General features: G+C 37.7%; 1 protein-coding gene across 4 annotated transcripts in view; it reads left to right on the top strand.

Annotated features, from left to right (window-relative positions):
• The window catches only part of LOC122749388 (rab proteins geranylgeranyltransferase component A 2-like), a 142,706-nt gene that overhangs the window by 90,513 nt on the left and 28,914 nt on the right, over positions 1-23,279 (top strand). For 3 of the 4 annotated variants that reach the window (XM_043995743.1, XM_043995740.1, XM_043995741.1), the window contains one exon: positions 6,969-7,144. The exons of the other annotated variant lie outside the window; for it this stretch is intronic. The gene's annotated coding sequence lies outside the window, so the exon portion shown is untranslated. The remainder of the gene's footprint in view (positions 1-6,968; positions 7,145-23,279) is intronic. 4 annotated transcript variants of the gene reach the window in all.

Genomic DNA, 23,279 nt, shown 5'->3' with positions numbered 1-23,279 from the left:
AAAATGATAGTGTTAGGATCCATAAAAGGCCAGATCCCCCTTAAACACACCATTAAAACTAAAAATATACCAGTGATAAAGAAGACCAAAGAGAAGATATCATCTAATCCATCCATTCCCAGACTATACAAAGAAACTTCCAGGATCATCCAGAAAGCTATAATCAGAAAGATAAACCGGGGCAGGCAGAAGGCAAAGTGTAGACCCAGAGCCAGAGACCAGCCTCAGGTAGCAAAGCAGATAAAACCCAGATAGCCTAGCTTACAGGTAGCTAAATAATAACAGTTTTCACCAAGGCACAATAGGAGATGGGATCAGATCAGTACTCAGGCAATTCATTACCTAATCAGTTTCAAAAGTGGCATGGAAGGAGATGGGCCAGACCAGCACCCAAGCAGCTCAATGTACACCCACTGAGGTTATAGCAGGAAGCAGAGAAAGATTAGTACCCAGGCCCAACACCTAAACATCCCATGCCTGAGCCACAGTGCCAGAAAGGACTAGGACAGCATATGAGAAGCAAAGCACCTGAAGTCTTACTGAGGCCTGCTACCAGCACCATCAACAAAATCTGTGTTAGGCCTATCTGGCTTATAGCAAGGGAAGGAATCTGCTCTGGGTTTGGAATTATGCAAGAATTGGGAGGCAAAGAAGGGGCCAAGACTAAAATTATAGTCAAGGCCTCAGAACACTGAGTCCAAACCCAGTAATTTCTACAGAAGAGCAGTGAGGTGGAAAGGGGGGATAGTCTTGCCATTGCATCCAGAATGAAGCAGGTACTGATGATATCATCTAAGAAATGCAAGGGAAGAGAATCTGAACCAAATTCAAAGCTCCAATCCAGAAAACAAAGATGGAGATATAAAAAACTGAAACAAGAACAGGTGTTAAACCCAGGAAAAAAAGGAATTCCCACAATAAGTTCAGATCAAGCCTCGGTGTAAGGCATATCCTCACCATGGTTATAAGATTGCCTGGAAGAAATGAAAGCAGAGACATAACATGTAATGATAAAGGAAATGACAGATAGGGAGGAAGCAATGACAAGAAGAATTAATACTATTGAAGAGATGGTGACAAACCTTATAAAAGAATTGAATTCCCTGAAAATTAGAATTGGTCAGACAGAAAGCAGTGACTATAAGACCCCAAGGAATAAGAAAACAAAATATATGATAACAAACTTGGAGAAAAGGTAAAGGAGAAATGATATGAGAATCATCAGATAACCTGAAAATAACAACCTTCTGCCCCCAAAAAACCCTGGATACCATATTTCACTAAAATGATATGAATATTGTCATAGTCTATTAGACTAAGAGATAAAAATAGAAGTATTACACTTGTCACCTCCTGCAAGAAACCTCAAAATGGAAACTCCCAGGAATTCCACAGCCCAAACCCGAAGTTTTAATTAAAAAAATACTGCAAGCAGCTAAAAAAAGAAAGAGTTCATTTATCAAAGTCAAGATCATACAAGATTTGGCAGCTGCAACTTTAATGAAGAGGAGAGTCTAGAATATTACAAGAGGCAAGAGATAAAGGATTATAACCAAAATTAAACCAACAGGAAAAATGGCCGGGGGTGGGGCAGAGAATGGACCTTTAATTAGATTTAGGATTTTTAATCATTCTTAACTCATTCCTAATAGAAGGGTTAGAATTGAGGAGAAATTTTAAAAAGAAAATGCAATATCAAACAAAACATAGAAAAGCTAATAGATATTATCTATAAGAATAAATGATATGATAATAAATTGTTTCCTTTCTATGGGGAAGGGAGATAAGTATCTTCTCAGAATCATAATGTCATAAAGTATAAGAGAAAATTGCATAAAATAGGCAGAAAATATAGAGATGTTGTTTTGATGTTCTTAGAAAAACATTGGGAGGAGTAGGAAACTGTACTGAAAAAAATGGGAAGAAAAAGGGGAAGGAACAAGAAAGCTTACATAGGTATATATGAAATGAAGCCAGGATTTATGGATATAACTGCAAAATATCTTTACAGAAATTTTTTTTTAAAAGATGTAAATAATTGGAGTAATTTTAATTGCTCAGGAATAAGTTATATCAATACAGTAAAAAGATAATATTGCCTAAGTAATTGACTGATTCATTGTCATACCAACCAAACTGTCAAATAATTATTTTGTAAGACTAAAGGAAATCATAAGAGTAAAAGGTAAATAATGAAAAAATGGGAAACAGGCTATAGTAGTATCAGATCTCAAGCTGTATATTACAAAGCAGAAATCATTGGAATGATTTTATGATATTTAAAATATAGGGAAGTAGAGATCAGTGGAACAGATTGGGTACAAAATATAAAGAAGCAAAGGAAGATAATAGTATAGTGCTCTATCAGCCCAAAGATCCTACCTTATTGGGTAAGGTCTCACTGAGAGACAAACACTATTAGGAAGACTAGAAGGCAATGTTGCAAAAATTAGGTACACGTTAATGTCTCACACCTCATACCAATATACATTCCCAGTGAGTACTTGAAATAGATAAAAGTTGACATTATAAACAAAAGAAAGGGTAAAAATTACCTTTCAGATATTTAGATAGGAAAAAGGTTCATGACCAAATAGAATAGTTACATAAAGTAAAAGGTTATTTAGATTGCATAAAATTAGGAAGTTTTCATACAAATAAACCCAATAAAACTAAAAGGATAAGGGAAGCAGGAAGAGTTGTGTTTTGGCTAGATCATGAGAGTCAGACGTTAAATTTTCAGTGTAAGTATTTACAGGGTAAACACTACAAATCAGGGTTGTTTTGTTGTTTCATTGATTGTCTTGTTTAAGAAAGTGATGGAGAAATTAGTAATGTATATTGAATTTAAACGTATTTCATAAACATAAACATATGTGTATGTGTATAAACCTCCCTACAAGTGTATTGTTAAAGATTTAGTAGCATACCCCCTGGAAACAGGTAACTAGGGAAAAATATTTGCTGCAAATTTCTATTATAAAAATCATATAACTAAAGATATATAAGAAATTGATTTCAATTTATAAGTATAAAAGCTTTCCCTCAATAGATAGTAAAAGAATATGAACATTTTAAAAGAAGAAATGTAAGCTATAATAACCATATGAAAAACACTCCAAATCATTAACAATCAGATAAATGCAACTTAAAACAATTACAAAATCCAAATTATACTCATTACATTGACAAAAATTACAAAAAAGGAAAATTACAAATGTTGCACTGTTGCAGTTATGTAGAGCTACTCTGGAAAGCAACTGAACCATGCCAGACTAAACTACATCATACCCTTTGATCCCTTCATATCACTACTACGCCTATATTCCATTGTATTCGAAGAAAGAGGAAAAGGGTCCATATGAATGAAAATTCTGATAATAGTTTTGTTGCTGTTATTTTTTGTAGTTGGAAAGAACTGGAAACTATCATGGTACTCATCAATTGGTAGATAGTTGGACAAATTATAATATGTGCATGTAATAGAATATTATTCTATCATAAACAATGATGAGATGGTTGACGACAAAATTGGGCAGTCTTTTGTGAACTGATGCAGAGTGAATTGAGCAGAACATAGAGAACAAGTTATACAATAACAACAAAATTAAAAATAAAAACAATTTTGCAAGTCTTAAGAGCTCTAGTTAATTTAATGACCAACCATGATTTCCACAAGAATCATACTACATATCTCCTGACAAAGTGGTGACAGATTCAAGTTGAAGAATAAGACAGTCATTTTTTGATAGGGCAAATGTAGAAATTTGTTTGGTTATTTTGGCATATTTGATGGATGTAAGCTCTTTTTTTCCTTTTTTTCTAATTTGGGAGTGGGGTGATAGAAAGGGAGTTGGATATATAGAGTAGCAAAGAGAAAAAAGAAACAAAGAGGTTCAGTGAAGTATTTTTAAAAAGATACAATTCGTGTTGAATCTATTATATATTTTATTTTTAAAAATGTATTTATTTTCTTAAATTTTCTTAAATTTTTTCCAATTACATGTAAAGTCTTTTTGAGTTCCAAATTTTTCTCCCATCCTCCTTTCTCTCCCCCCTCCTGAGGCCAGCAAGCAATCTGATATAGGTTATACATTACAATCATGTTAAACATATTTCCACATTAGTCATGTTGAAAGAGATAAACAAGGACAATAATAAAAAAGCAACAATGAAAGTGAAAACAGTATGCTTCAATCTGCTTTCAGATTCCACAGTTCTTTTTCTGGATGTGGAGAGCATTTTCCGCCATAAGTCTTTCAGGCCTTGTCTTGGATCATTGTATTGCTGAGAAGAGTTAAGTCTATCACAGTTGATCATCATACAGTATTGTTGATACTATCTACAATGTTCTTTTTAGTTCTGCTCATTTCACCCAGCATCTATTCATGTAAGTCTTTCCAAGTTTTTCTGAAATCCATCTATCATTTCTTTTTTTCTTTTTCTCTTTTTTTGGTGGGACAAGGAGGATTAAGTGACTTGCCCATGGTCACACAGCTAGTAAGTGTCAAATGTCTGAGGCCAGATTTGAACTCAGGTCCTCCTGAATCAGGGATGGTGCTTTATTCACTGTGCCACCCAGCTGCTCCCTGCTTTTCATTTCTTACAGCACTATAGTATTCCATTACATTCATATACAACTGTAATGATTGGAATGACGCCACCTGCTGGAGACTTACTGTAGAAGAGTTCCACCCATGAAGCGAAGGTCTTTGAGGGCAAGACCAGGAGTCTTTTCTTTGGAAAAGGAAGTGACACGGGCTAGTGGGAGGAGGAAGGAAGAGACTGGTGCTCAGTCTCGCTCTCTTTCCTGAGGACGCTGGTGGAGAGTGGAGCTAGAAATGCTCTCTCCCTTTAATAGATAGAAATCTAGGCCTTTCTCTCTCTCTTTACCAAATTCTTATTTTCTTTAATAAATGCTTAAAAGTCTAACTCTTGCTAAAGCTTATAATTTATTGGCGACCACTCATTAGATATTTTAGACAGTTTAGCTAGAATTTTAGCCCTTAACACCACAACTTGTTTAGCCATTCCTCAATTGATGGGCATCCCCTGAATATTTTTGTACATGTGGGTCCTTTTCCCTTTGTTATGATCTCTTTAGTATATATACCTAGTAGTGGTATTGCTGGGTCAAAGGGTATGCACAGTTTTAAAGCCTTTTGGGTATGTTTCCAGATTGCTCTCCAGAATGGTTGGATCAGTTCATAGCTCGACCAACAGTACATTAGTGTTCCAATTTTCCCACATCTTCTCTAACATTTATCATTTTCCTTTTTTGTCACATTAGCCAACTGGATAGGTGTGAGGTGGTACCTCAGAGTAGTTTTAATTTGCATTTCTCTAATCAGTAGTGATTGAGAACATTTTTTCATATGGCTGTGGATAGCTTTAATCTCTTCATCTGAAGGGTGGAGTCAAGATGGCAGAGGAAAGGCAGTGACTTGCTTGAGCTCTCCCCAAGATGCTTCCAAATACCTTCAAATAATTCCATAAGACAATTCCTGGAGCAGCAGAACCCACAAAAGTACAGGGTGAAATAATTTTCCATATATCAACTCTTTTAATTAGGTCAATTTTTTGATTTTGCTTTATCTGAGATGAGGATTGCTACCCCTGCTTTTTTTTACTTTACCTGAAGCATAATATATTCTGCTCCAGCCTTTTACCTTTACTCTATGTGTATCTCTCTGCTTCAAATGTGTTTCTTGTAAACATCATATTATAGGATTCTGTTTTTTAATCCACTCTGTTATCTGCTTCCTTTTTTTATGTATTCATTATTAGCAGGATACTATTTCCTTTCATCCCTAAATAATTATACATGATAAATCAGCCTGTGACCTCAGTTTACTTACCAACCATATTTTATCGGTAATTTCCTAAAATTACTTTTATTGATTATATCTTCAGACAAAATAACAACAAAATATCACTTCTTATCTAGATGAATACATGTTCCCTAATGTCATTTTTCAGAGATTCCATTCATATGCCTTTGTCTTAAACTCCAGCCTCAGAGTTTAACAAAATCAAGTTTCCATCACCATTCTTGACACTGTCAACTCCCCAGGCTGGTAAATTTAGGATGATATTTGAGGTGACATTTGTTACTGTTGATAACTCCTTATCCTGCATCTTCTACATTGTATTTCTTCGTCTAGGGCTGCCATTCCTTTCTTTGTAAGACCTCTAGCAGGGCAAAGTATAAAGTGGACTATTGTTGTATAAACCACAATGCTTTGAAACCCTAACATTTAAAAATATTTAGTGAAAAAGAGAATGTTGGCAAAGGGGTTTGGATTCAATGATCTCTCTAAAATGCCTGCTACCTGTACGTTATATCATTCTTGCAGCCTCGCAAATTTAACACAAAATTACCTTCAGGCCAGTGCCTAAACAGAATGACTAACTCCAAAAGATATCACAGTTTGGACAAGTAGGAGTGATAACAAAAATCAAAAGAAAAAAAATACTATATTTTTCTCTTTGGGCTGCTAATGTTCATTTTAATCAAAATAACAAAACAATGACAATTACAAGCAACAATAAAAACAACTACTACTGTAAGAAAAGGAGTTCCACACCCTAACCTCCATCAATTAATCCATGGATCATTAGGATTATAAATGTGTAAATGAGATTGTTTACCTTTGTCATCCTTTTATCAGGTACCAACTCTTCTTTAACTGGATCAAGAAAAAATAGCATAATTAGCTAACCAAACAAGCTAACCATGTTCCCTGGGAGATTTTAAAAGCAGGACACATTTTAGCAATTGGTCAACCAAGAACGATAGATAGTTCAGTCAAGTGGTGGGCCCAGGCAGCAATGAAGATTCACCAGTACAACAGTGTATGCTTTCCTTTGGGAGAATTCCAACTAGACCTTTTCAGAGGGAATCACCTCTAATTTCACTTTCTCTTTCTCTTACCTTTCCCATCCCCATTGACCATACCAATTCAAAGAATGGATCAGTACCAGACAATACATCCTCTGAGGACAAAACACAGACAAACAAGGACACAGTCAGATGCTGAGGGATACAAACAATAGTCCCCTTTGAGCAGAAGCGACCCCCTGCACCAGAGAAGAATTCCAGTTATGAATTCAAGAAAGAGCTTCAAATAACCAAGTTGGTCATGTGAGTTCTCTACATGTGGGCTTCACCACTCTCTTGCTCTAGGTGTAAGCTCACACCTCCCTTGGACTCTGTGTGTATTTGTGGGAAAATGTACCCCATCATGTTTTTTTGTTCGTGTTTTTTTTTTTTTTTTGAGGGGGAGGGAGTTTTTTAACTAACTATTCTTACTACGCCTTCTTACAAAACAGTCTTTTCTAAAAGCTAATTAAAATGTGGCTGGTTGATGCTAATGGGAAGCACACCAATGTCATCAGTGAGTGACAATCCTAGAAATCACTCCTCTCAGAGTTACTCCTAGAGCCCTAAAAGTAGTAATTGCCATCCTTTGGGGGACCTAACTTTCCAGTGTGAGTCTCTTTGGGAAATTGCCCCTAGAGGGGGTACTGCTCTCCTCCTGCTCCTTATACTTATGCCTTAGGGTTTAGAGAATGTTCCCATTAGGCCCCTGTTATTGAGTGGCAGCTTAAAATCCCCTAGGATCTTTTTCCATCAACACTTTGGGTGTGTGGCATGTAATTCGTCATGTTTTTAGGTGTCTGCTTTTAACTGTGGGATCATAGTGGCAAAGCTTTTATTTTTCTTTTCTTGATATAACCTTTTAAATTAGAAAGAACACGTTTTTTCTGTTTGACTTTCAAATCGTTTGTACTATTTAATTTATGTTTTTAACAATGAAACATAAAAATAAGCCATTAATATTGGTTTATTTTTTTATTTTTTGGAATGTGACAGAAGCTTAGGAGCATAGGATTTAGAGCTAGAAGGGACTCTAAAGATCACCGTATAAGAAAAACCAATATTCTGTGAACAGAGGCTTACATCAATTATAAAAGGAATGAAATTCTCAAATATTTTTGAAAAGGAAAAAGAAAGTGAGAAAATCTGGCTGTCCTAGATTCCTGGGGGTTATTGATCAATTAGGGTGTAGATAACTTTTGTGATCATCTAGTCCCCCCTACTCATATTACAAATTTATACTACTTACTCAAGGACTTGAAATGACATTACAGAATAAATTAGTGTAAGAGTGTTTTGTGACCATCCTCTGGTGAAAGAGAATCCCTTTTGGGAAGATGTATGGTTCCCCTATTGACCCTTTCTGAACCTGGACTCACAGCGTCCTACTCCCCCAGTGCAGTTGCAGCCGTCAATAGGTTAAGCCTTCACCTGGGTACTCAGTGTATGTCTAAGGAAAGGTCCATAGGCTAGCCAGAGAGACATCAGGGAAAACAACCCTAAATGAGTTCAGGCGCTGAAAATAACATGTAAAACAATAGGATTCAGTTCAAGGTAAAGCTTTATTGCAAGCACTGTGAAGAGAATAAAGAAAAAAGGGAACCCAGCATACAACTCAGGCATATACTCATGTAAGGGCAGCATAGCATTGGGGATTACAGAGACATGGATCCATTCAGTAGGAAATGGGGTGCTCTGATAGGAAGGTGTGCCCTTGCAGGAAAGGAACCTAGGTGTCCAAACTACCCTTCTGAGAGTGGGGGTCTTAAACTCTAATTTTTGAATGGGCTCCCTGCAGATGACCAATCTGATTATCAGGTATGGGCAAAATATTATTTTGGGGTTTGTTATCAGGGAGAATAAGCAATAGACAACTATCATTTGAGGGTTTGCATATCAGGGAATAAAACAAGCTGGTGGTAGACAAAATACTATTTGGGAGATCAAGCTGTCATACATTAACTGTAACAATGCTAGATATGCCCCTGAAGGACACAGCTATGAGCAGAAACTGGATGGGAGGACCTGCCTGGATCTTGCCCAAGTACATTGAATTTAGAGGTTTCTAATGACACATTCATTAAGTAGAATAGAGCTTATCACCTAGTTAATAAGAATCATTCGTAAAAATAGGAAGTGACTGGATAGAGGACTTGGCCCTCATCTTACCTTGTTTTCTCTCATCGACCTCCCACCTGGAGTATCCCAGGGTCTTTGTTTCACCATCACTACCATCCCCCTCTCATTCAAAGAAAAGGCTTCACATAGTTTACCCTGATTGTTGGTTGTGGTTCTAGCCCAGGACAAAACACTCCTACTTACAACTCTCATAGGGGTTGGTCAGCTTGGGGTGAGAAGGGCAGGTAAATGAATTCAGCTCTCTGTGTTCAGTGGACAGTCAAGTTGTATAGCTGGTAGAAGTGGCACTAGTCTTAGGGTTGATGTTGGGAATCAATTTATTCACAATCTGAGAGGGAATGAGGATGCTATGGAAGGATGTCAGGTGGTAGGGGGAGACGGTGGGAACATGGGTGTGGCCAGTATGGAATCAATCACAGGATCGTAGAATTATCCATTTAAAGCTATGAGTCCTTAAGGACCATTAAGCTCAAGCTCCTCATTTTACAGACGGGGAGGCACGTTGAGGTTCAATGACCTTGAAACTAGCATTATACATCAGGTTTTTTGAGAGTTTGGCTTCCATTAACCTCAAGGACCTGTTGGCATATGACTTGTTAGCCTATTGGAGAATGTTCCTTTGCTAGCAATAGCTAGCATTTATGTAGCTCTGTAAGGCTTACAAAAGACTGTAAATATGTCATTTCATTAGACTCTCACAACAACCCTGAGAGATAGGTACTATTATTGCCCCCATTTTATATATGAGGAAACAGCCTGAGAGGATAGGTGACTTGCCCAGGTTTATACAGCAAGTAAGTTTCTGAGGCAGGTTTTGAACTCAGGCCATTCTTGACTCCAGTTCTATCACCATTACCCACTACACAACCTAGGTATACACACAGAATGCTTGGAAAAAAATGTGAAGCCAGCCCAAAGAGACTTTGAAACCATCAGCAAAATGGAAAATAATAGATTCTTCTCTTGTAGTTTCAAACTTGTAAGAGCTCATCAAACTTATGATATCTATCAAGCTGTTTCAGGTATCATCACCAGTCAACACCCCCATTTTCCTCAGTGAGGCTAACCAAATTCTCAGGTGAGGCAACTATCTATCTATCAATCTATGTGTGTGTACATATATATATATATATATATATACATATACATATGTGTGTATTTGTGTATATATATATATATATATAGATAGATAGATATTTATAGATAGATAGTGAGATTCATCTCTTGATAAAAGGATGTCACAGAGAAAGGACATCATACTTTTAAACAATCAAAGTCTGAAGTAGAAATTTTTTTTTCCTTACCATTGTATTTTGTACTTTTACCAAGTCTGGCAAAAGACCTGCTAACAGTCATACTTGCCCTGGGGTGAACTTCCCTCAGAGAATTTGAAAAGCTCGATGCTGACATCTCTAGTGGTACTGCAAATTATTTTAACTGCTTGAACTCTTCCAGAGTGTATCCTCAGGAGAGACAGTGATATGGTGGAAGTGTGCCAGGTTTGAAGCCAGGGGACTAGAGTTCAAATCCTTTCTCTGCCACGTATTCCTTGGGGACCCAGGGCAAGTCGCCTAACTTTTTTAGACTTTTCCTTATCTGTAGAATTAGGAGGTTTGATCAGACAACCTCTGGAATCATTATATATCCCAAATGTATATCATGCTTTATCGAGGGCAAAAATCTCTCTCCAATGGAAGCCAAAAGCTTCCAGTATGTGTGTGTGTGTGTGTGTGTGTGTGTGTTGTTGTGTTGTGTAAGTGTGTGTCTATCATGGAGAGGCAGCCTGGCACAATGGCTAGAAGAGTTCAAGTCTTAACTCAGATACATACAGGTTTTGTGACCCAGCTAAGTCCCCTAGGTTCTTATCTAAGACTGTAAGTTAAAAATAATGTTCTGATACCTTCACATAGAGGGGAAGGTTCTCCATCCTGGAAATTCCATGAAATCAGATTCACACATACACATACATACATACACACACAGGCATGAATGAATATACATACACACATATATACACATGTGTATTTCTTTCTCTGTCATAGGCATTCCATGTACCTGAATTTTGTTTGGGTGGCTGAACTCAAGAAATCATATTTTCTATTCAAATAGAGTATAGTTGTTGTCAGGGCTTTAGCATTAGGTCTCCTAGAGATGAAGGGATATGGTCAGAAGAGAGGAATGGAGAACAAAGGGGAAAGTAAATGAGTGCATAGAGCGTATGTTCTGTATTTGCATTTTCTTTAATTTTTTTAATGAAATGCCTATTCCATCTAATTGAATCTCCTAAATTTGTCCAAAAAACATTTCAAATAAAACTTGCCCCAGCTGCCAAATCAAAGCATATGACTGAATCCTGAGCTCTTCTCTGGTTCTTCGGACAATTCGTTGTCATAGCACTCAAATCTTCCATCACAGTCCCTCAGTTGGCTAATTCCTGTTTTATAAGAGCTTTTCAATTCAAAAGGTATTTGAGTGCCTATTATGTGGAAAGCACTGTGATGCTGTGGGGAGTACAAATAAGAATCACATTAATTGGCATATGGTGCTTGAAGGTTTACAACATGCTTCATGTACCATATTTCACTTCATTCTCACAAGTGGCATTGTGTATCCACCCAATTGTCTATCTACAACCTCAGAATTTAAAACACAAACAAAAACTTGAGTTTAAATCCCACCTCTGACACATAGTGACTGTGAGACCTTGGGCATGTCCTTCTCAGTAATCTCAGAAAAATTTGTAAGACTAGAAATTTCAGAGAAAGTCCCAATCTGAATTGGTAAAGGGAGTTTGATACTGGGAGTTTGCTATGACAATGAATCATACATCCAGTCTAAAAAAAGGCAAAGCAACAAGCCATAGCCAACCCAGTGACACAGAAATTACAGGTATCATTATACATTGTATAGATGAATAAATTTTGATGCTCATTAGATTAAGTGACTTGCTTATGGTCAAAGAGCTAAAGTTTTACATTCAGGATTTTAACCTATGCTTCTCTTAACTTCAAGTCTTATATGCTTTTCCCCAGACCATACTTATTCCAACCTGGCTAGAACATGCTCCCTACTCTCATAGAGGATGTGTTCCTTCATCTCTAATAACTTCCCCACCAACAGTTTCAATCAATTAATTTTTTAGAAGAGAAAATGTTTAATTAACATCAGCTGATGGGTAGTTGCCAGGTGTTTTGCAACTTCTAATTAATCCATTTCTATTATTACCTTGAAGGCCCAGTTAAAATCTCACCTCCAAGAAACCTTTGTAGATTAACTTAATTGCCACCCATTCATGCCATATCTCTAAATCATCATGAATTCATTTTGTGTAAAGGTACATTTTTTCCTTTGGTATGTCAGTATTCAGTTGCTTATTATTATCTATAATTTGTTTTTTTTCCAAGTTGATTATAAATGCCTCCAGATCTGGCACTAGTTAAGTGCCACGGTGGCAGCTCAGAAGATAGGATGACCATAAATGAATCATGGTGGATGAGACAATGGCCTGTCTTCTTCACTCCTGGGAGATGTCTGGGGAGAAATAGGCTTGAGAAAGGAGTAGCATAATACCTGCCTCCTAGGGATGGTGGGAGAAGGGGTTACATTGATAGTACAATACATTGTGAGGATGGTGTTCATTGAAGAGAGGGAGTGTACCCCATCCCCCCAGACTTTGGCACCCTGAGCAGAGCCCCTTTTTGCTCTATACTAGATGCAGCTCTAGTCCCATAGCACTCCAGAGTATTTGTGTACTCAGCACACAGCAGGCCCTCAGGAAATGCTAACTGGCTGCCTCTTGATTCCATTATTATCCCTGTTTGTTGGGTGCTTTCTAAAATACTCTTTAACAGACTCAGAATTATGAGACCTAGCAACACTGGAAAGAACATTTTTAATGTTACCTTATGAAACCTTATCTAGTCCTTCCTCTGGGTCCAAGCTTCGACTGCTTATTTTCTTTGTGTTGGGTTTTTGTCCCCGCCTTGATATTTGTAAGACCTTGTATCATTGTCACTGTGTGATTTGAATCCTCTCCAAATTCCAGCTGTGGTCTTTCTCCACTCAGCCTATAATTACTACCAGAACCTATCTTACCCTGCATGAACTTCTTTTTTAAAGATTATGCATCTGAATAGAACTAGCCTTTTTTATTTTTATATAGAATTACATCAAAGCTCAAGGATCAACTCTCTGCCAGCTATTATCAAAGCTTTCTTCATAAATACTTTTAAGATAGTCAACCTACAATTTTGGGCCTGACTGCTATTATTTTCTGTGGCCTTATTGAAGATCCATAAGTGCATCATCTTCTCCTGGCTAAATAAATTTCCCCAGTTGTCCAAATCCAAATGTATTTTTAAAAATTTATTTCTGCAGTTGTTATACCTCTCAGTTTTATATGGTCTGCAGTTTTCTCACAACTTACATTACATTCTTTTCCAGGCCATTAACTAACTTAATGCCAATGGAGAACCTTCAAATGATACAGAAACAGAAGGCATAAAGAAAAAAAGTGTTTATAATCAAACTGTGAATTTTTCCTCCTAATAAGGCCCCCTCTGAACACATTAAAGAAAACCAAATGGAAGGTGACTAGTTCAGCTGTGCATTGCTCATATCTGCTCAATATATTATCAGGTTTATGTATTTATGTACATTCGAGAGGAAGCCAGATTTGACTTGAGGCATAAGGACATCATTTACTTCTGCTTAAAAGTAAATATTGTTGATGTTTACTAGGATGGGTAGTTCAACCATACAAAACCCAAATTCCAACCTCACTTTATATTTTGGTGGATAAGGTTGGAGAGGATATCCAAAAAAATAAGGTCTGAGGAAATAAATAATCTAGTTTGTGTACAGTAATGAAATTAATCAGATACTAATCACATCTCTTTTTTTTCTTCTGTGTTAATACAGACAGAAAATATAAATACATATATATGTTATATCCATCCATCCATCCACAGGTGTATATAGGTGTGTATGTATATGCATTCATGTCTGTGTGTATGCATATATGTGTATGTGTATATGTGATTTCGTGGAATTTCCAGGATGGTGAACCTCCCTCTCTCTGCGAAGGTATCAAAACATTGTCTTTAATTTATAGTCTTAGATAAGAGCCTAGGGGACTTAGCTGGGTCACATAGTATGTATCTGAGTTAAGACTTGAACTCAGGGACTTCTAGCCATTGTGCCAAGCTGCCTTTCCAGCACAGATGCACATGTGGGCAAGCACACACACACATACATACACACACAGAATAAATTAACTGTGATACTCCTCTCTTGTTTATGAGGTTTCTTCACTTCATACTCTCTATCAACGTGTTTTTTTAGTAACAACAACAATAGCTAACATTTATACAGTGTTTACTATGCGCCAGCCATGGTACCAGGCAGTCTACAACTATCATTTCATTTGATCCTCACAACAGCCGTGAGAAGTAGGTGCTATTAATATCCACATTTTTCAGATAAGGAAAATGAGGCAAACATACTAAGTTACCATAGGTCACACAGCTAATATGTGTCTGAGACTGTATTTGATCACAGATCTTCCTGACTCCACTTTCTTAGGGATATTACATTTTGGAAGAATGATTTAAGGAGAGAGTGGAGGGGGCAGAGGATTTTATTCTATAAACTAAAAATCTTACTGATCATTAAAATACTCTCACCACAAGGTCACTAAACCCAAATCTATACTGTGCCTACCCACATGTGTCACCCTCCAGCATTATTGTCAATCATTAAAATGTATTTATCCAATGCCTTCTGTGTCCAAGGCAAGGATGATACAAAGACCTTGAGAATATAATATTATAGAGAAAACATGTAACCATAACAAAAAGAAGTATGTGTTTTCATAAGATGAGTAAAGAAGTAATAAGAGGAGTCAAATGTAGGGATTTATCACCAGGAGCTAGTGTTTAGAAAAGAGTTGATGAGTTCATAGAGGAGGTGACAATCGAGTTTTAGGATGGGTAGAGTTTCACTGGGGTAAATTAGCATTGTTAGGTGTTGGGGCAAAGGTTGATTATGCAGTTATTCCAGGTGGAGGGAATGGGAACAAAAGAATTAAAATGGGAAATCCAAGACCTATTTGAAAAATGATGAATTATCCCATGTGAAAAGAGCAGAAGAGTAGATGTAAGGAGCAGCAACAATAGCTATTGCTAAGAAATGTTCAGTGTGATATCTATTTAACAATCCCTATCCCACAAAACCATGGAACAGTGAACAATGGTCATGTAGGTCTTATGGAATAGTGGGAGGCAAACGGAGTGATCTGAGAAGGACAAGTAGTGTGCTGAAGACAACACAGACTAAATTTTCAGTGTGAACATTTGCACCTTGGAAATTCATAAATACTAGAAATCAGAACCCAATTAAATATTTCGTTTATTGTCTAGATTTAAGAAAAAGATGGAGAAAATGATAATGCCAACTAAATCCCAAAGTGTGTCCTGTGCATTTTTGGAGAGCTTGTTGTTAAACATTTGCCAGCACACCAATAGACAGAGACCACCTAGGAACACCCATTATTTTTGAGACTAGTATGCTTGGTGGAGAGGTGGAGTGATCCCATACCATTGCTGTCTTTGGGTATACCAGGCAGAGAAGACTATGTAAGGGAAATTGAGATTACTGACCCTTCCTTGAAAGAAGGAGGTGGGGATTTTAGTCTATTCGGAACAATAGATCACTCAGTGCTTGGGATTTTTAAATCTAATATTGCTTAATTGTGTTTTTCCTGTAGAAGAGTTCATTTAATTCATAGTAACTTTATAAGATTATTAATAGGATCTATATTGACATCAGAGTTGTGAATTTCATTCACAAATTTATATTCTATATATACCTTATTACACTTTACTATATTTTCCCATATGATCCTATATCCTTAATGTCATGTTTTCTATATATACTATATTCTATCATGAATATTTACTTTATTAGATTATTCATGTAATCTATATTCACATGAGATTTGAGCAACTTTGGTTGTCATATGAAGACCATGAAATCAAATATGAATGGGGGTATGAGCCAAACTAGTTATGCATTATATTGGGATCAAACCATACCTCAGTTAGTCTTAGAAACATTGGGAAAAGGTAAGGCTGGCAAAAATTGGAATTTATTCCAGGTCCCTGAAGTGACTTGTTTCCCATTATACTTCACACTGAAATAATTGAGACAACTCTTTCATCTACTAATAGTTCTAGGAGTTAGGGCTGGGGGTTATGTGGAATGAAGCATGGGGCTTGGAGTCAGGAAGTCCTACATTGAAATCCTGCCTCTGGGGCAGCTAGGTGGCACAGTGGATAAAGCACTGGCCCTGGATTCAGGAGGACCTGAATGTGTGACCTTGGGCAAGTCACTTAACCCTCATTGTTCTGCAAAAACAAAAGAGAGAGAGAGAGAGAGAGAGAGAGAGAGAGAAATCCTATTATCCCCAGCCCTGACTGCTGGCACTATTAATATATGAAAGAGTTATCTCAACTATTTCAATGTGAAGCATAATGGGAAACAATTCACCCAAGGACCCTCAAAATGGCAGCGATATGGTTCTAGACCTGAGTCACACAGATTCTGTCAACTCATGACTATGTATGATTTGTGGATTAGCTAGGGACAATGCTGCTCTTCCTACCCACTACTAGCTTTCTGCATATGTAGACCTGCTAATCAGGCTTCCCATCAGGAAAGTTGTTGTTGAGGACCAAGACATCTGGATGTCATGACTTGCACTGAATTGGATTTAAGTGAGAAAGGGCTGTGCAAGGTCACCAACCTCAGTCTCTCCTCCAGAGCCATCTGGGTCCAGTGGCAAGATAAAGATCAGGATGACTGGAGATGGCTCTGGATGTTTAAGGCGATTGGGGTTAAGTGAGTTGCCCAGGGTCCAAGGTGACATTTGAACTCAGGTGTCCTCTTGACTCCAGGGCCAGTACTCTATCCACTGTGCCACCTAATTACTCTCATGAAGAAAGACAAGGAAAGTAAAAAGTAAGTCCTCAGTTTATTCATCTAGTCAGTTATTATAGCAATTCTGGGAAAGGTCTGTCTGGAGGATGAGGAATGTATTCAAATGCCCTGGGTTTGAATCTCAACTCTTCCATTTTAGGTACCCAACTACATATAATTGACCTAGCAACCTCTTTGGGTATAAGTTTCATCAGGTATAGATTAGGGTGTTGGTGCCTAGGTTCCATTCCAGATCGATATCAGTAATTCTATAAGTTAAGTCAGGAATTGGAAGCAATCATACCCTACTCCCCTCTGTTCTCGTCCACCCCAACCCTCCAGAAAGAGGGATGACTCATCCATCTATCTTCCTTTCTCATCTTGTATTGTTCAGATCTCTGATTTCATCTGTATAGAGAACTCACTGTTCAGGAAAGATATTTCAGTGAATTGCCTGGGGGACAGTGAGAGGTTAAGTGATTTACTCATGATATTACACAGAATGTACCCATGACAAGACAGGAAACCAGTCCTTCCTGACTCCAAGCCTTGCCCCTTTCCTATTATTACCATGGAAAACAGAACTTTTATAATTGATTTCATTCCATCATTTGAGTCCTGTCCAACTCTTTGTGATCCCATTTCTTTTTTAGTAAAGATGCTGGAGCAGTTTGCCTTTTCCTCCCCCAGCTCTTTTTACAGATGAAGAAACTGAGGCAAATGGGGTTAAGTGACTTACTCAGGGTCAGACAGCTAGTAAGTGACCAAGGCCGGATTTGCCCAGAATTGGCAGAAGGACAGAACTGATACATAGTCTTTTGCTCATGAATTAGGAATTCAATATTTTACACCAAAAAGCCTAAGCATTTTTTTCTTTACTCATTTGAAACATCACTTTTTAACTATAATAAGGACTATTTTGTGTCACAATCCAATGCAAGGAAACAAATATTGAATTCCAATTGTGTGTAGAGAGCCTATAAGGTACTAGGGGAGATGCAAGGTTTAGAAAAGAATTGATAGTGATAGAGTTTCAACTAGTAGAGAAATGACATAAACACAAACAACCATAACACAAAATAAAATGTAAATGTTTAAGAAAGGTTCAAATCAAGTGATACTTTGTGGCATCTAGGGAAGTAAAGGTTGTTATTCTCCTGGTTATGAGGGTGGGGTTCAAGGATGCAATAAAATCTGCACAGGATGTTTGTAACATGATATTTGAGTTGGGAAGAGAACACCATGACAAATACCTAGGGGTATTCTTTCATGGGGGAAAAGAGATTTTTTGGAGTTATGAATAAAGGACAAAAGTTTTCGAGACCTTGTTGATAAATCTATATTGATATCCTTTGAGCCTGACAGCTCAGGCATCCTCATTGCACAGGAGCCCAATCTGAATGCTACAATGATCTAAGATCATCACCATAATCATTATGGAAAGTGTGAACTCATCCCCCTTTGCTTCTTTGACTTCCTTCAATGCAGCTACTGGGCAGTAGAATCTAACCTTTGGTTCACCTCATCTACATTAAAAATAAAATGATATTCAGCATAATTCAGGTCTCGTTCTTCCACATCTTCAGTTCCCTGGCAAACATTTTAAATTGTTCCCTGGTGTCTATAATTGTAATCTATGGCTCATTAAAGATGACAGCATACTTCAGTGAGACTGCATTTGGGAGATTTATTTGCTGAGGAGTTCTTATCAGCTGTTGTTATTTATAACTCTGGCTTATGTAGTAATTGATTATCCTATATATTTTGTTCCTCCAAATCTGTGTGCAAAAGAGAGTAGGCAGTCCTTCTGGGCAAACTTAGCAGAGCCTCTTGACTTTCTAGGGCATTTCTTTCAAATTAAGAATCATAGAATCTTTGGTTTGGAAGAGAACTCAGAGGTCAGCTAATCCAACTTGTACCCCACCTCTACATCATTCTAACAAGCGGCCTTTGAGCTTTAAGGATACCACTGAAGGAGAATTCACCATTTTTGAGGCAGTCCACTCTATTTGGGAATAGCTTTAATTGTCAGGAAGCTTTTATGTACCATCTACTCTACTCCTACTGCTCCTAATCCTAAACTTTGCAGCCAGACAGAGACAGCCTAAATCATCTGTTTGACAGCACTATCGATACTTTGGGTCAGTCATGATGTCCCTTCTATGTTTTCTGATTTTGAAACCAAATATTCCCAGTTCAACCACTTCAGTTCCCTTATATTCATCAAATTTGTCAATATTCTTCCTAGACCATTATACCCAGAACCATCAGTCTGTAAACATATATTAAGCACCTATAATGTACTAGACACTGTGTTAAGTGCTTGGGATGCAAAAGAAAGGCTAGAATCTGGTCCTCAGGGATCTTACAATCTAATGGAAGAAGACAACACATAAAAAGAAACTTGGGGTGGATAGCAGGGCACCCAGCACAAGATCAGGAGAAGTCCAGAGAAGTGCAGCAGGGTGGGAAGAAAAATGATGACTGGCCTGGGTGCCCTCTTTAAATGAAGGATTTAAGAGGAACTTTCCCTTTCTGCTCTTTCCACTTAGAGGGAGGCAGATGCCCCAATGTCAGGGAGAACTGATAAGGTGAGAATTCTGGGATTGATGTGATCTTGCAAGATGCTGAGGTTCTTGAGGGTGTGGTAGAGTTCAGAGGAGTACAGCCAGGTAGGAAATTAAGAAGTAAACAAAATACCCTAGATAATTTCTGACCAATGAAAAGTATGGTAGTAATACCACCTTTCTTATACTGTACATGGTTTCTCCCTTTGAGCAACCTAAGATTGAATTAGGTTTTCATTTTTGTTTTTGCAGTCATGTCACTCTTTTTTTTTTTTGCAGGGCAATGAAGGTTAAGTGACTTGCCCAGTGTCACCCAGCTGGTGATTGTCAAGTTTCTGAGGCTGGATTTGAACTCAGGTCCTCCTGAATACAGGGCCAGTGCTTCATCCACTTCGCCACATAGTTGCCCCTCATGTCACTCTTACTGTCTTTAATCCAGGTTTTGCAGACACTACACCATGGCAACTAGGGCTTTCACTATTCTGGGGGGGTTTTGGTTTTTTTGCAGGGCAATGAGGGTTAAGTGACTTGCCCAGGGTCACACAGCTAGTAAGTGTTATGTGTCTGAGGCCGGATTTGAACTCAGGTCCTCCTGAATCCAGGCCCGGTGCTCTATCTACTGTATTACCTATCTGCCCCTATTCTGGTTTGTTTTACTCAGAATACTTTTTAGCTTATGTCTTCCCTAAACTGTGGCACCCAGAAGTCACCACTATTCTAGATGTGATGTGACCAGGTGAGTTCAGCAGAACCATCTCATCCTTATTCCTGGAAGCTGTTTCTCTCCTAATGCAATTCAAGACTGCAACAGCTTTTTCTGAATGACATATCACACCACTGACATATTGAGTGTGAAACCCACCAAAACCCCCTTATCTTTTTCTGACAAACTGCTGTCTAAACATGCTTCCCACTTTTTGTGCTTGTGAAGCTGATTTTTTTAACCTAAAAGTAAAATTTTACATTTATCCCTATTGAACTTCATCATATTATATTTAGTCCAATTTTATAATCTGTCAATATTTTTTTTTGAATCCTGACTCTGTCAACTCTGTCAGTGTGTTAGCTATCCCCTTCAGCTTTGTGTCACTGGAAAATTTAAAAAGCTTGCCTTGTCTTCCTTTATCCAAGTCACAAATAAAAATGTTAACTCATGTAACACCATGTTAGAATAATTAGCTCCTTTTAAGCCTGGAGCAATATAATGGTCTCTCAGAGCCACAGGATTCCTTCTGCTGCTGCTTTAGAGAATTTATATTAGATGAAAAATTAGGAGTACGATTGCAATCACTCCAAGCCCTCAGTTAGGAAAATACCCAGCATTTAAGAAGAATTTTAATATTCTGAGTTTTGGTACATTTTTAAATATATATATCTTGAGTTAACCCTGAGGCCTCTTTGTGGTAAGCAAAATTCAGATTGTAGAAATGTTTGGGTTAAAGAAGCCCCTTGTTATATTCTAGTCTATTGATAAGCATGTGGAGGGAGTAGATGGTGAAAGAGATTTTTCTTGGAAGTTCCCTAAGAGTTTCAGGAAGTAGGGAAACTTCTCTACCTGTGGAGTTGATGGCCCATCTCAATCTCACCCTTCTCTGCCATAACTTCCTGTTTTCTCTTTCTCATTTTCCTGTTGCCTGTAGTCTGTCAGTTCTTTCCAGCTCAGCTCTGTATGTCCCTGCAACTTATTTACTCTCAGATTTTCAAAATCTTGACTTAAAATATCTCTCAGTCTTGCTCTGGTTTGCATTTTGTAGAAGACCCAAAAGGTATGACTAAATTGCCCAAGCCCATTTGAACACTCTTGTCAATGTCACTCCAGTTCATTTAAAGACTGTTTGATTGATTGGCTGAGACTTGTCTTTACCTCATTAAGATAATTAAACATCTTATCTCTTACTTTACCTGGGGGTATTATTACTCAATAAAGTCCCACCTTTTCATTAGCACAAGCCCAAGCAATATTCCTAAGACATTCCATAGTCTAGGTACTCTGTATCCAAAGTGTAAGGGAATATAGATACTCAGGAACGAGTTTTTCTTGAAGTCTTGTTTGCTCTTTGTGGTCACAGATTCCTCCCTACAATGACATAACTTTTTAAAAAAATTTTTTTAAATGTTTTTATTTATTTTTGTTAAATATTTCCCAATTATATTAAAATTTAATATTCTTTTTTTTAATTTTAAGTTCCAAATTCTCTCACTCTCTTATACCCTTCCTCTAACCCTTGAGAAGGCAAGCAACATGTTATTGATTATAAATGTGAAATCATGCAAAATGTATTTTCAGTTAGCAGTGTTGCAAAAGAAAACATGGAAAAACCCTAAGAAAAATAAGAAAAGTGAAAAAAGTATGCTTCAATCTGTATTCAGACTTCTTTGGTTCTCTCTTGAGATGGATAATATTTTTCATTGTGGATCCTATGAAATTGTCCTCCCCATCTCTGCACCTCTCCTTCCTCATCCTCCAGACAGACCTTTCCCAGAATTGCTATAATAACTGACTAGATGAATAAATTGAGGACTTACCTTTTACTTTCCTTGTTTTTCCTGATGAGGGCAGCTAGGTGGCACAGTGAATAGAGCATTGGCCCTGTAGTCAAAAGGACACCTGAGTTCAAATCTCACCTCAGACCCTGGGCAACTCACTTAACCCCAATCGCCCTAAACATCCAGAGCCATCCCCAGTCATCCTGATCTTTATCTTGCCACTGGACCCAGATGGCTCTGGAGGAGAGACTGAGGTTGGTGACCTTGCACAGCCCTTTCTCACTTAAATCCAATTCAGTGCAAGTCATGACATCCAGATGTCTTGGTCCTCAACAACAACTTTCCTGATGGGAAACCTGATTAGCAGGTCTACATATGCAGAAAGCTAGTAGTGGGTAGGAAGAGCAGCATTGTCCCTAGCTAATCCACAAATTATACATAGTCATGAGTTGAGAGAATCTGTGTGACTCAGGTCTAGAACCACATTGTTGCCATTCTGAGAGTCCTTTGGTAACTTGTTTCCCATTATACTTCACACTGAAACAGTTGAGATAACTCTTTCATCTATTAATAGTGCCAGGAGTCAGGGCTGGGGGTTACATGAAATGGAGCATGGGACTTGGCGTCAGGAAGTATTACATTCAAATCCTGCCTCAGACGCTTACTAGCTCTGTTACCCTTGGCAAGCCACTCAAAACAAGAGCTTTTATTCATAGAATCTTATCTATCCTTCACCTAAACTTTTCAGTTAGTCCAGTGATTTTCAAATTATCTCTCCTGGATCTATTTTCCAGGTTAGCTGTTTTTCCAAGGAAATATTTCATATTTCTCTTTATTTTTTATTCATTTGGATTTACTTTACTGTGTCTCACATAAAATCACTAGCTTCCATTTGTTCAATTCTAATTCTTAGGCAATTGTTTTCATCTGAGACCTTTTGTATCTCCTTTTCCATATGGCTTTTCAAGCTGTTGACTTTTTTCTCATGACTCTTCTGCATCACTCTCATTCTCTTTCCATTCTTTCCTCCACCTCTCTAAATCTTCCTTCTCTCTCCTACTTTCTCTTCAAAGTCCCTTTTGAGCCCTTCTGTGGCCTGAGACCAAGTCATATTTTTCTTGGAAGCCTTGGATGTAGGGGCTCTAAGGTTGTTATCCTCTTCTGAGGGTGCAGTTTGAGCTTCCTTGTCGCTGAAGAAACTTTCTGTTCTCAACTTTCTTTGCTTGCTC

Source organism: Dromiciops gliroides, chromosome 3 (genome assembly GCF_019393635.1).
Source record: "Dromiciops gliroides isolate mDroGli1 chromosome 3, mDroGli1.pri, whole genome shotgun sequence".
Lineage (NCBI taxonomy): Eukaryota > Metazoa > Chordata > Mammalia > Microbiotheria > Microbiotheriidae > Dromiciops > Dromiciops gliroides.
Note: the sequence above shows the minus strand (reverse complement) of the source record. Positions and strands in the feature narration are given on the sequence as shown.